This window comes from Eschrichtius robustus, chromosome 1 (genome assembly GCF_028021215.1).
Source record: "Eschrichtius robustus isolate mEscRob2 chromosome 1, mEscRob2.pri, whole genome shotgun sequence".
In the NCBI taxonomy this organism is placed as follows: domain Eukaryota; kingdom Metazoa; phylum Chordata; class Mammalia; order Artiodactyla; family Eschrichtiidae; genus Eschrichtius; species Eschrichtius robustus.
Window position 1 is genome coordinate 92,856,159 of NC_090824.1, and position 12,959 is coordinate 92,869,117.

Below are 12,959 nucleotides of genomic sequence, written 5' to 3' on the forward strand. Positions count from 1 at the left end.
CCCGGAACATTGAGGTCAGTCGGAACGCAAAAGACAAATATCTTTTGATGTCATTTGTAGGTGTTATCTAACAACTGACACAAATGAACTTATTTCCACAGAGAAAGACACTCACAGACTTAGAAAACAACTATGGTTATCTAAAAGGAAAGGTGGGAGCAATGGACAAATTAAGATTAGGGTTGCCATACGTATACCAATACATATTAAATACATATATCAAAAAGACCGACCATATACCAAGGGAGGTCTACTGAACACTGTGTATTAATTTACATGGGAAGATGATCTGTACATGAATAGAGACAGACGATGTACAAATGAACCAGTCTGTGTACATCTAGAACAAATAATATTCTAATCATGAACCTGATTAAGAAAATTATAACAATGAAGATGATGTACTGAGACATAAACTTCGGGGTGTTTTTCCTGGCACATTCCATTCTAATTGACAACCTAGGAACACGACTTCCAGGAAAGCTCTGCTGCCCCAGTGACCAGATTTAGGAATGGAGAGACGCTGCCGCCGTATGGCCGATTCCCACAACAGCAGCTTTCAACCCAGCGCTAATGGTCACTAAATATTAACAACACTTGCAAGCCTGAACGTGACACACGCCCTCAAAAAAAATCCTGGGGTCGAAAATCGACCGAAAAATACAAAAGAGGGCAAGGTTTCAAGAAGACAATTTCAAGAGGTATATTTTACAAGCACTTTATTTTTCTTTGTAACAACAACAGCAGCAAAAAGGCGTGGAAAAATGCTCATCGTTAGCTCATCATAAAAGACATGCAGATCCAATCTACAAAAACGTATCAGCTCACACCGGTCAGAATGACCATCAGCAAAATTCTGCAAACAGTAAATGCTGAAGGGGCTGTGGAGAAATGCGTACCCTCATCTCTAAGTGAGACTAAACTGGTAAGAGACACTAATGAAAACGGAATGGAGGTGCCTTTAACAGATCCACATTGAGGTACCATAGGATTCAGCAGGCACACTCCTGGGCCTATGACCTAAGAAGACAGAATCAGACAGACACAGGCAGGCAAAACTGCAGTGCAGCAGTATTACAATAGCCAAGACACGGAAACAACCAAAAAGTCCATCAAAAGATGAATGGAAAAGAAGAACTGGTACACGTACAGGTGGAATATTAGCCAAGGAAAAAAATGAAACAATGCCGTTTGCAGCACCATAGATGAGTCTAGAGGTAATCACAACTTGAAGTAAGGCAGAAAGCGAAGGACACATATCCTATGATATCACTTAATGGGGTTACCTAAAAATGGATACCAATGAAGATTGTTCACAGAGAAAGGCAATCAAAGATTCGATCAACAAACGTATGGTTAGCCAAATGGAAAGGCGTGAGGATGGAATAAATTAGGATACTGAGGTAAACAGGGATATACCAACACATGTGAAATATACAAGCACCAAAGACCTACGGAATACCAAGAGAAGACGGCTCAACAGCGTGTCATAACCCACATGGGAAATGGATCCGAAGATGAACAGATATATGTATATGTGTAAAAGAACCCCATCTTACACACTTAGAACAAACAAAACATTGTGATCAAATTTGCTGTGATAAGAAATAAAAATTAAATTAAGAAAACCAACAAGAAGGAATGAGACATAAACGTATGGGGGTTTTCCCTGGCACATTCCATTCTAATTTACAAGTTGGAACATTACACCCAGGAAGGCTCTTTGGCCCTAGTTAACCAGTTCTGGGGATGGAGAAATGCCGCAGCCTTGTGACCGTCTCCTGCAAAAGCAGCCTTAAACACCGTGCTAAGGGTCACTTGATATTCACAAGAACTGCAGCTCAGTAAATGACACCTGCCCTCAAAAAAATATCCTGGATTCGAATATCGACGAAAACATTCAAAAGAGGGCAACCTTTCAAGAAGACAATTTCAAGAGGCATATTTAACTCACATTTTTTTCTTTTCTTTCTTTTTTATTTTTGTTTAACCAAAAAGGCCCTGGAAAAAGCTCAACATCAGGAATTAATAAAGACATGCAAATGCAATCTACAAAAACTTTTACCTGACAACAGTCAGAATGATCATCAGCAAAAAACCTCTAAACAGTAAATGGTCAAGGGGTTTTAGAGACCTGTGTACCCTCTAGCTGCTGGTGGGATGTCAAAAGGTAACAGCCAGTAATGAGAACAGAAAGGAGGTGCGTTTGAAGGAAAAAACTGGGCTACCATATGATCTGGTAGGCCCACTACTGGGCCTATCACCCGAGAAGACCAGAATCAAAAAGACACCGGCCGACAATCCTACACTGCAGCACTATGTACCCTAGGCAAGACTTGAAACAACCAAAATGTCCATCAACAGATGAATGCACAAAGAAGAAGTGGTCCACGTACACAATGGAATATTACTCCGATAAAAAATATAAACTAAATACAAAAAACAAACATAAGTAAGGAGACATAAGCTTTGGGGGTTTATCCGGGCACATTCCACTCGAATGTACAACCAAGGAACACTACTTCCAGGAAGGTACGGTTTCCCTAGTAACCAGAGTGGGGAATGTAGAAATGCTGCGGCCCTGTGGCCGTTTGCCGCAACAGCAGTTTGAAAGCCTGTGCTAAAGGACACTTCATATTCACAAGGACTGCAGGGCTATACATGACACCTGCCAACAAAATGTGCTGAGGGAGGTAATGGCCAAAAAAATTCAAAATATGGCACATACTTCAAGAAGCCATTTGAATAGGTAAGCTGTACTCACTCTTTAAAAAGCAAAAAAAAAAACAAAAAAAAAAACATGGCTATAAGCTCCATATAAGGAATTACAAGACATATGCAAATCCAGCCACAAAAAGGTATCAGCTCACACCGGTCAGAATGACCATCAGCAAAAAAATACAAACAATAAATGCTGAAGAGGTTGCGAAGAAATGCATGCCCTCGACTGTAAGTGGCTCGTAAACTGGTAAGTGCCACGAAGGAAAACAGAAGGGAGCTGCCTTTAAAAGGTAAACACGGAGATACCATATGATCCCGCAGGCCCACTCCTTGGCCTATAACCTAGGAAGACAGAAATGGAAAGGCACGAGCAGGCAAAACTGCACTGCAGCAGTATTACAATAGCCAAGACACGGAAACAACCAAAAAGTCCATCAAGAGACGAATGGACAAAGAAGAACCGGTACGTGTACAGATGGAATAGTAGCCACGGAAGAAAAATGAAACAATGCACTTTGCAGAACCATAGATGACTCTGGAGGTCATCACACAACTTGAAGTCAGACAGAAAGCGAAAGACACATATCCTAGGATATCAATTATAGGTGTTACCTAAAAATTGATACCAATGAAGATATTTCCACAGAGAAAGGCAATCACAGATTTATTCAACAAACTTATGGTTAACCCACTGGAAATTTGTGAAGATTGGATACATTAGGATATCGGGGTTAACAGAGATATACAAACACACGTGAAATATATAATCACCAAAGACCTCCGGAATTCCAAAAGAAGACTACTCAACACCGTGTCATAACCTACATGGCACACGGATCCCAAGATGAATACATATATGTATAGGTGTCAAGCAAACACATCTTGCACACCTAGAACAAACAAAACATTATAATCAAATTTGCTGTGATAAAACATAAAAATTAAATTAAAAAGAACGAACAAGAAGTAATGAGGCATACAATTATAGGGGTTCTTCCTGGCTCATTCCATTCTAACTTACAACCTTGGAACACAGCTTCCAGGAAGGCTCTGTTGACCTAGTAACCAGATTTGAGAATGGAGAAATCCTGCAGCATTTTGGCCTTCCTGCAACAGCAGTTTTAAACCAAGTGCTAATGGTCAGTTAAAAGTCACCTTCATTGCAGGCCTGTAAATGACACCTGCCCTCAAAAAAAATTCTGGGGTCGAAAATCGACCCAAAAATTCAAAAGAGGGCAAGCTTTCAAGAAGAGAATTTCAAGAGGCATATTTTACACACATTTTGTCTTTTCTCTCTTTTCTGTTTTTTTTTCCTTTAACCAAAAAAAGGGCATGGAAAAATGCTCAACATCAGAAGTTAATAAAGACATGCAAATCCCATCTATCAAAACGTTCACCTCACAACAGTCAGAATGATCATCAGCCAAACAGTCCACAAACAATACATGCTGAAGGGGTTTTAGAGAACTGTGCTGTGGACCCTCTAGCTGCTGGTGGGATGTAAACTGGTTACAGCCAGTAGTTAGAACAGAATGAACGTGCGTTTCAAGGTAAAAATTGAGCTACCATACGAACTGGTAAGCCCACTACCGGGCCTAGCACCTGAGAAGACCACAATCCAAAAGACACCGGCTGGCAATCCTACACTGCAGTAATATTTACCACAGCCAACACTTGGAAGCAACCAAAATAGCCATCAATAGATGAACGCACCAGAAGCACTGGTCCATGTACACAATGGAATAGTAGACATGGAAAAGCCTGAAACAGTGCTGTTTGTACCACCATAGAAGGACCAAGGTATAATCACACCACTGGAAGTAAGAAAGAACCCGAAAGAAAGATATCCTATGATGTCACTTACAGGTGTGACCTAAAAAATGATACCCATGAACTTATTTCCAAGAAAAGGACACTCATGGATTAAGAAATCAAAATTATGTTTCACCAAATGGAAAGGTGGGAGGAATGGATACATTAGGTTATGGGGGCGACAGACCTAAACTAATATATATGAAACATATAATCACCAAAGGCCTATGGAATACCAGGAGAGGTCCACTCAACACTCTGTAATAACGTCCATGGGAAAGGATCCAAAGATGAATACATAGATAGATAGACATAATGAACCAGATTCTGTACACCCAGAACATACACAACATTATTATCAAATCGGCTCTGATAAAAAATAAACATAAATTTAAAAAACAAACAAGAAGTAAGGAGATATAAGCGGTTGGGGGTTTGCCTTGGCACATTCCCCTCTAATTTACAGCCTACTAGAACGATTTCCAGGAAGGCTCTGTTGCCCAACTACCCTGAGATTTAAATGCAGAAATTTTGCCACCTTGTGGCCCTTTCCCACAAGAGCGGCTTTAAGCCACAGCTAACGGTCACTTACTATTCACAAGGACTCAGGGCTGTAAAGGACCCCTGCCCTCCAAAAAATGTTCCGAGGTAGGGAATGGCCAAAAAAACTCAAAAGAGAGCAAAGATTTCGAGGAGATCGTATGAGAGGCAAGTTTTACACACACTTTTTTTTTTTAAAAAAAAGAAAATGGATAAAAGGTCAACATCAGGAATTATTACACTCATGCAAATCTAATCTACGAAAAGGTTTCGACACACACCAGTCGAACGACCGTCAGCAAAATGCCTACGAACAATAAATGCTGAAGAGGTTTTAGAGAACTGTGTACCCTCTAGCTGCCGGTGAGATGTAAAGTGGCAAGAGCCAATAATGAGAACAGAAAGGAACTGCGTTTCAAAGTAAAGACTGAGGGACCATTCAATCCAGCAGGCCCACCGCTGGGCCTTTCACCTGAGAAGACCAGAGTCGAGAAGACACAGGCTGGCAAAGGTGCACTGACGCAGTATTCACAAAAGCCAAGACGTGGAAGCAACCAAAATGTCCATCAACAGAGGAACGGACAAAGAAGAAGTGGTCCATGTACACAGTGGAATATTAGCCGTGGAAAACAATGACACACTGCTCTTTGCAGCACCATAGATGATCCTGGAGATTATCCCGGAACATTGAGGTCAGTCGGAACGCAAAAGACAAATATCTTTTGATGTCATTTGTAGGTGTTATCTAACAACTGACACAAATGAACTTATTTCCACAGAGAAAGACACTCACAGACTTAGAAAACAACTATGGTTATCTAAAAGGAAAGGTGGGAGCAATGGACAAATTAAGATTAGGGTTGCCATACGTATACCAATACATATTAAATACATATATCAAAAAGACCGACCATATACCAAGGGAGGTCTACTGAACACTGTGTATTAATTTACATGGGAAGATGATCTGTACATGAATAGAGACAGACGATGTACAAATGAACCAGTCTGTGTACATCTAGAACAAATAATATTCTAATCATGAACATGATTAAGAAAATTATAACAATGAAGATGATGTACTGAGACATAAACTTCGGGGTGTTTTTCCTGGCACATTCCATTCTAATTGACAACCTAGGAACACGACTTCCAGGAAAGCTCTGCTGCCCCAGTGACCAGATTTAGGAATGGAGAGACGCTGCCGCCGTATGGCCGATTCCCACAACAGCAGCTTTCAACCCAGCGCTAATGGTCACTAAATATTAACAACACTTGCAAGCCTGAACGTGACACACGCCCTCAAAAAAAATCCTGGGGTCGAAAATCGACCGAAAAATACAAAAGAGGGCAAGGTTTCAAGAAGACAATTTCAAGAGGTATATTTTACAAGCACTTTATTTTTCTTTGTAACAACAACAACAGCAAAAAGGCGTGGAAAAATGCTCATCGTTAGCTCATCATAAAAGACATGCAAATCCAATCTACAAAAACGTATCAGCTCACACCGGTCAGAATGACCATCAGCAAAATTCTGCAAACAGTAAATGCTGAAGGGGCTGTGGAGAAATGCGTACCCTCATCTCTAAGTGAGACTAAACTGGTAAGAGACACTAATGAAAACGGAATGGAGGTGCCTTTAACAGATCCACATTGAGGTACCATAGGCTTCAGCAGGCACACTCCTGGGCCTATGACCTAAGAAGACAGAATCAGACAGACACAGGCAGGCAAAACTGCAGTGCAGCAGTATTACAATAGCCAAGACACGGAAACAACCAAAAAGTCCATCAAAAGATGAATGGAAAAGAAGAACTGGTACACGTACAGGTGGAATATTAGCCAAGGAAAAAAATGAAACAATGCCGTTTGCAGCACCATAGATGAGTCTAGAGGTAATCACAACTTGAAGTAAGGCAGAAAGCGAAGGACACATATCCTATGATATCACTTAATGGGGTTACCTAAAAATGGATACCAATGAAGATTGTTCACAGAGAAAGGCAATCAAAGATTCGATCAACAAACGTATGGTTAGCCAAATGGAAAGGCGTGAGGATGGAATAAATTAGGATACTGCGGTAAACAGGGATATACCAACACATGTGAAATATACAAGCACCAAAGACCTACGGAATACCAAGAGAAGACGGCTCAACAGCGTGTCATAACCCACATGGGAAATGGATCCGAAGATGAACAGATATATGTATATGTGTAAAAGAACCCCATCTTACACACTTAGAACAAACAAAACATTGTGATCAAATTTGCTGTGATAACAAATAAAAATTAAATTAAGAAAACCAACAAGAAGGAATGAGACATAAACGTATGGGGGTTTTCCCTGGCACATTCCATTCTAATTTACAAGTTGGAACATTACACCCAGGAAGGCTCTTTGGCCCTAGTTAACCAGTTCTGGGGATGGAGAAATGCCGCAGCCTTGTGACCGTCTCCTGCAAAAGCAGCCTTAAACACCGTGCTAAGGGTCACTTGATATTCACAAGAACTGCAGCTCAGTAAATGACACCTGCCCTCAAAAAAATATCCTGGATTCGAATATCGACGAAAACATTCAAAAGAGGGCAACCTTTCAAGAAGACAATTTCAAGAGGCATATTTAACTCACATTTTTTTCTTTTCTTTCTTTTTTATTTTTGTTTAACCAAAAAGGCCCTGGAAAAAGCTCAACATCAGGAATTAATAAAGACATGCAAATGCAATCTACAAAAACTTTTACCTGACAACAGTCAGAATGATCATCAGCAAAAAACCTCTAAACAATAAATGGTCAAGGGGTTTTAGAGACCTGTGTACCCTCTAGCTGCTGGTGGGATGTCAAAAGGTAACAGCCAGTAATGAGAACAGAAAGGAGGTGCGTTTGAAGGAAAAAACTGGGCTACCATATGATCTGGTAGGCCCACTACTGGGCCTATCACCCGAGAAGACCAGAATCAAAAAGACACCGGCCGACAATCCTACACTGCAGCACTATGTACCCTAGGCAAGACTTGAAACAACCAAAATGTCCATCAACAGATGAATGCACAAAGAAGAAGTGGTCCACGTACACAATGGAATATTACTCCGATAAAAAATATAAACTAAATACAAAAAACAAACATAAGTAAGGAGACATAAGCTTTGGGGGTTTATCCGGGCACATTCCACTCGAATGTACAACCAAGGAACACTACTTCCAGGAAGGTACGGTTTCCCTAGTAACCAGAGTGGGGAATGTAGAAATGCTGCGGCCCTGTGGCCGTTTGCCGCAACAGCAGTTTGAAAGCCTGTGCTAAAGGACACTTCATATTCACAAGGACTGCAGGGCTATACATGACACCTGCCAACAAAATGTGCTGAGGGAGGTAATGGCCAAAAAAATTCAAAATATGGCACATACTTCAAGAAGCCATTTGAATAGGTAAGCTGTACTCACTCTTTAAAAAGCAAAAAAAAAAACAAAAAAAAAAAACATGGCTATAAGCTCCATATAAGGAATTACAAGACATATGCAAATCCAGCCACAAAAAGGTATCAGCTCACACCGGTCAGAATGACCATCAGCAAAAAAATACAAACAATAAATGCTGAAGAGGTTGCGAAGAAATGCATGCCCTCGACTGTAAGTGGCTCGTAAACTGGTAAGTGCCACGAAGGAAAACAGAAGGGAGCTGCCTTTAAAAGGTAAACACGGAGATACCATATGATCCCGCAGGCCCACTCCTTGGCCTATAACCTAGGAAGACAGAAATGGAAAGGCACGAGCAGGCAAAACTGCACTGCAGCAGTATTACAATAGCCAAGACACGGAAACAACCAAAAAGTCCATCAAGAGACGAATGGACAAAGAAGAACCGGTACGTGTACAGATGGAATAGTAGCCACGGAAGAAAAATGAAACAATGCACTTTGCAGAACCATAGATGACTCTGGAGGTCATCACACAACTTGAAGTCAGACAGAAAGCGAAAGACACATATCCTAGGATATCAATTATAGGTGTTACCTAAAAATTGATACCAATGAAGATATTTCCACAGAGAAAGGCAATCACAGATTTATTCAACAAACTTATGGTTAACCCACTGGAAATTTGTGAAGATTGGATACATTAGGATATCGGGGTTAACAGAGATATACAAACACACGTGAAATATATAATCACCAAAGACCTCCGGAATTCCAAAAGAAGACTACTCAACACCGTGTCATAACCTACATGGCACACGGATCCCAAGATGAATACATATATGTATAGGTGTCAAGCAAACACATCTTGCACACCTAGAACAAACAAAACATTATAATCAAATTTGCTGTGATAAAACATAAAAATTAAATTAAAAAGAACGAACAAGAAGTAATGAGGCATACAATTATAGGGGTTCTTCCTGGCTCATTCCATTCTAACTTACAACCTTGGAACACAGCTTCCAGGAAGGCTCTGTTGACCTAGTAACCAGATTTGAGAATGGAGAAATCCTGCAGCATTTTGGCCTTCCTGCAACAGCAGTTTTAAACCAAGTGCTAATGGTCAGTTAAAAGTCACCTTCATTGCAGGCCTGTAAATGACACCTGCCCTCAAAAAAAATTCTGGGGTCGAAAATCGACCCAAAAATTCAAAAGAGGGCAAGCTTTCAAGAAGAGAATTTCAAGAGGCATATTTTACACACATTTTGTCTTTTCTCTCTTTTCTGTTTTTTTCTTCCTTTAACCAAAAAAAGGGCATGGAAAAATGCTCAACATCAGAAGTTAATAAAGACATGCAAATCCCATCTATCAAAACGTTCACCTCACAACAGTCAGAATGATCATCAGCCAAACAGTCCACAAACAATACATGCTGAAGGGGTTTTAGAGAACTGTGCTGTGGACCCTCTAGCTGCTGGTGGGATGTAAACTGGTTACAGCCAGTAGTTAGAACAGAATGAACGTGCGTTTCAAGGTAAAAATTGAGCTACCATACGAACTGGTAAGCCCACTACCGGGCCTAGCACCTGAGAAGACCACAATCCAAAAGACACCGGCTGGCAATCCTACACTGCAGTAATATTTACCACAGCCAACACTTGGAAGCAACCAAAATAGCCATCAATAGATGAACGCACCAGAAGCACTGGTCCATGTACACAATGGAATAGTAGACATGGAAAAGCCTGAAACAGTGCTGTTTGTACCACCATAGAAGGACCGAGGTATAATCACACCACTGGAAGTAAGAAAGAACCCGAAAGAAAGATATCCTATGATGTCACTTACAGGTGTGACCTAAAAAATGATACCCATGAACTTATTTCCAAGAAAAGGACACTCATGGATTAAGAAATCAAAATTATGTTTCACCAAATGGAAAGGTGGGAGGAATGGATACATTAGGTTATGGGGGCGACAGACCTAAACTAATATATATGAAACATATAATCACCAAAGGCCTATGGAATACCAGGAGAGGTCCACTCAACACTCTGTAATAACGTCCATGGGAAAGGATCCAAAGATGAATACATAGATAGATAGACATAATGAACCAGATTCTGTACACCCAGAACATACACAACATTATTATCAAATTGGCTCTGATAAAAAATAAACATAAATTTAAAAAACAAACAAGAAGTAAGGAGATATAAGCGGTTGGGGGTTTGCCTTGGCACATTCCCCTCTAATTTACAGCCTACTAGAACGATTTCCAGGAAGGCTCTGTTGCCCAACTACCCTGAGATTTAAATGCAGAAATTTTGCCACCTTGTGGCCCTTTCCCACAAGAGCGGCTTTAAGCCACAGCTAACGGTCACTTACTATTCACAAGGACTCAGGGCTGTAAAGGACCCCTGCCCTCCAAAAAATGTTCCGAGGTAGGGAATGGCCAAAAAAACTCAAAAGAGAGCAAAGATTTCGAGGAGATCGTATGAGAGGCAAGTTTTACACACACTTTTTTTTTTTAAAAAAAAGAAAATGGATAAAAGGTCAACATCAGGAATTATTACACTCATGCAAATCTAATCTACGAAAAGGTTTCGACACACACCAGTCGAACGACCGTCAGCAAAATGCCTACGAACAATAAATGCTGAAGAGGTTTTAGAGAACTGTGTACCCTCTAGCTGCCGGTGAGATGTAAAGTGGCAAGAGCCAATAATGAGAACAGAAAGGAACTGCGTTTCAAAGTAAAGACTGAGGGACCATTCAATCCAGCAGGCCCACCGCTGGGCCTTTCACCTGAGAAGACCAGAGTCGAGAAGACACAGGCTGGCAAAGGTGCACTGACGCAGTATTCACAAAAGCCAAGACGTGGAAGCAACCAAAATGTCCATCAACAGAGGAACGGACAAAGAAGAAGTGGTCCATGTACACAGTGGAATATTAGCCGTGGAAAACAATGACACACTGCTCTTTGCAGCACCATAGATGATCCTGGAGATTATCCCGGAACATTGAGGTCAGTCGGAACGCAAAAGACAAATATCTTTTGATGTCATTTGTAGGTGTTATCTAACAACTGACACAAATGAACTTATTTCCACAGAGAAAGACACTCACAGACTTAGAAAACAACTATGGTTATCTAAAAGGAAAGGTGGGAGCAATGGACAAATTAAGATTAGGGTTGCCATACGTATACCAATACATATTAAATACATATATCAAAAAGACCGACCATATACCAAGGGAGGTCTACTGAACACTGTGTATTAATTTACATGGGAAGATGATCTGTACATGAATAGAGACAGACGATGTACAAATGAACCAGTCTGTGTACATCTAGAACAAATAATATTCTAATCATGAACATGATTAAGAAAATTATAACAATGAAGATGATGTACTGAGACATAAACTTCGGGGTGTTTTTCCTGGCACATTCCATTCTAATTGACAACCTAGGAACACGACTTCCAGGAAAGCTCTGCTGCCCCAGTGACCAGATTTAGGAATGGAGAGACGCTGCCGCCGTATGGCCGATTCCCACAACAGCAGCTTTCAACCCAGCACTAATGGTCACTAAATATTAACAACACTTGCAAGCCTGAACGTGACACACGCCCTCAAAAAAAATCCTGGGGTCGAAAATCGACCGAAAAATACAAAAGAGGGCAAGGTTTCAAGAAGACAATTTCAAGAGGTATATTTTACAAGCACTTTATTTTTCTTTGTAACAACAACAACAGCAAAAAGGCGTGGAAAAATGCTCATCGTTAGCTCATCATAAAAGACATGCAAATCCAATCTACAAAAACGTATCAGCTCACACCGGTCAGAATGACCATCAGCAAAATTCTGCAAACAGTAAATGCTGAAGGGGCTGTGGAGAAATGCGTACCCTCATCTCTAAGTGAGACTAAACTGGTAAGAGACACTAATGAAAACGGAATGGAGGTGCCTTTAACAGATCCACATTGAGGTACCATAGGCTTCAGCAGGCACACTCCTGGGCCTATGACCTAAGAAGACAGAATCAGACAGACACAGGCAGGCAAAACTGCAGTGCAGCAGTATTACAATAGCCAAGACACGGAAACAACCAAAAAGTCCATCAAAAGATGAATGGAAAAGAAGAACTGGTACACGTACAGGTGGAATATTAGCCAAGGAAAAAAATGAAACAATGCCGTTTGCAGCACCATAGATGAGTCTAGAGGTAATCACAACTTGAAGTAAGGCAGAAAGCGAAGGACACATATCCTATGATATCACTTAATGGGGTTACCTAAAAATGGATACCAATGAAGATTGTTCACAGAGAAAGGCAATCAAAGATTCGATCAACAAACGTATGGTTAGCCAAATGGAAAGGCGTGAGGATGGAATAAATTAGGATACTGCGGTAAACAGGGATATACCAACACATGTGAAATATACAAGCACCAAAGACCTAC